Source organism: Dipteris shenzhenensis, chromosome 7 (assembly GCF_047967505.1).
Source record: "Dipteris shenzhenensis isolate YYH24624 ecotype China chromosome 7, Dip_SZ_1.0, whole genome shotgun sequence".
In the NCBI taxonomy this organism is placed as follows: domain Eukaryota; kingdom Viridiplantae; phylum Streptophyta; class Polypodiopsida; order Gleicheniales; family Dipteridaceae; genus Dipteris; species Dipteris shenzhenensis.
Window position 1 is genome coordinate 678,269 of NC_141602.1, and position 2,620 is coordinate 680,888.

Sequence of the window (2,620 nt, forward strand, 5' to 3'; positions counted from 1 at the left end):
TGGGAACTGATATGCAACAATAGTAAGTTGCATGTTCGATTCCCTTGGGGCCTGTTTGAATAGATGTCGACAACAAACGATGATACATTCAACGCTTTCAACCAGTAGGTTCGGCCGAACGACTCGCACAACTACAAAAGTTGCAGAATCGCACAACAACAGAAGCCTCGATTTTGGGACAATCTTCACAAAGGAAAAACCAATGGATCCTAGGCTTGAACATTACAATAGTAGATCGTTTCATGTTTTTCAAAGAGCCTGATATATCCCAATTTAAGGAGACAATCGTTCATGAACTACATGATTCACCTATTGCCCCATATGTGAGATGGGGAAAATCTTTTGGCGAGCTTTTTAATGTGAGCTTTTTTACCATTTCCTTTGTTTTTGCGAGCTTTTTTTAGAAATCCATACATGTTTTTGTTATAAGAAAGATGGGGAGGTTAGAAAGAGGGGGAGAGAATATAAGATATGTTCATTTTCATAGCATGTGGGAGGGGTGGAAGAGTGTATACTATGCACAAGGGGGGGGAGGATATGAGTCGCAGTAGGAGGCAAAAAATTATGGAAGATATGTCCATATTCAAAGTAGAAGGGAGGAACTATGGGAGATATGTACATTTTAAAAGTGTATAATTTGAAACTTTTGACCTCATATTTGGATTCCTCGTCGAATTCCGGTCATTTTGAGTACCAACATGACCATATTCTGATAAAAATTGGAAAAATGGTGTTTTTGTCATTTTGGCCTGTTTGGGGCCTGTTTTGAGTCTGCGCAGACTCAAAACAGGCCCCAAACAGGCCAAAATGACAAAAACACCATTTTTCCAATTTTTATCAGAATATGGTCATGTTGGTACTCAAAATGACCGGAATTCGACGAGGAATCCAAATATGAGGTCAAATCTATCAAATTATACACTTTGAAAATAAACAAATTTCCCACATGCTCTCCCTTCCCCTTTACATTTAGTAGATGAACATAACTTTCACATTCCTCATCCTCTCTCTCCTTCTTGCACTCCTCTTTGCATACCTTATAAGTTCCCCCTCTACGTTCTCCACTATGATAATGAATATATGTTCCAACTCCCCTCCCCTCCCTTCTCCATGCCACCTTACCCATGCGCCCGTCCCTCCCCCTTTCCTTTATCTCCCCTCCCCCCCCTCTCTCCTCTTAACTGCAACCACAACCCAAACTTTCAACCCACCCCACTCCATGACCCCCCCCCCTCTCTCTCTCTCAAGTGAATGAAAAGCTCGCAATATTCATGAAAATTGAAAAAAAGCTCATGACAAAAAGCTCACCAAAAAATCACACCCATGTGAGATTTCATAACACATACAAGATGGTCAAAGAAATATGTTTTTAGCCTAGATTGAAGACCATGTAAGAGACTACGTGTTGAAGTACTTACTATGTCAAAAGGTTAAGGCTAAACATGTGCATATTCTAGGTAAACTTAGTACACTGGAGATACCTAATCTGAAATGGGAATGTAAAACCATGGAGTTTTTATTACAGGTTTGGCTAAGGTAATAATGAGACATGATTTCTTTTTTGTGATAGTGGACAAGTTAAGGTAGGTTGTTTTATTCCTATATAACAACTATTGACAATTACTTGGACATTGCTCATGTTTTTAACAAGGAAATATTTAGACTACATGATCTACCAAAGAAGATTGTGCCAATATGGAGAACAAGTTTACTTCAAAATTCTGACCATGGTTATATATGTCTTTCATGCATTGTGTTCAAGGCACATCAGGCCCGAGCCTCAATAGAAATGTATTCTTGAAGTTCTAAGGTGTGAGCATCTAAAAAGATATATTTTTAAAGTTGAAAAAAAGGGAAAAGGGGAGAAAAAATAATCACATGCCATGTAAAAAAGGATGGGTGGATGAGAAAGGTCATGAGGGGGTTGAGAGTTGAAAGGGAGGGCTAATAATGAAAGGGGTCTAAGCCTTGAAAGATGATTCAAAGCATTCCAAAATGCCACCTTATGTAAAGGTTGGTGCATCAAATCAACCATGATTTGACAAGCCCTGCTTCATGCTATTGGTACCCAAATGGACCTAAGTTCCGCTTATCACTCTCAAACAAGTGCACAAACTCAGAGAATAAATCAAGTTCTTATAGATGTGCTTGGATAAACTGCATGGAAAAGGCGAATTTATGGAGAGAATCCTTACACTTAGTAGAACATGACTATAATAGTACCCACCAAGTCGCAATTAAAATGTCAATGTTTAGAGCGGCACCGGTTGTAGATTCCACAATCTGATCTCCCACGCCAACAACTATGCCACCGGATGTCACAACAACAACAGGCAACGCAGCTACATCAACAACACCAACACCAAATCTGATTGTCACTCCGAGGACAGAACCCACTCAAGCCACGTCCTTTCAAGCACGAGAACGCCAAGCAAAACGGATTCGTTGCTTGACCCTCGGCAAATTTCTGACAAGTCAATGGCAAGAGCGTGCCATTGCACACGAGGTATGGGAAACGCTACATACACTTTATGAGGTAAGAATTTTAGCAAGAATTCTTACTCTCCAACGTCGTCTCAGCAATCTTGATTTAAAAGAAGGTGAACCTATAGCGCCTCAC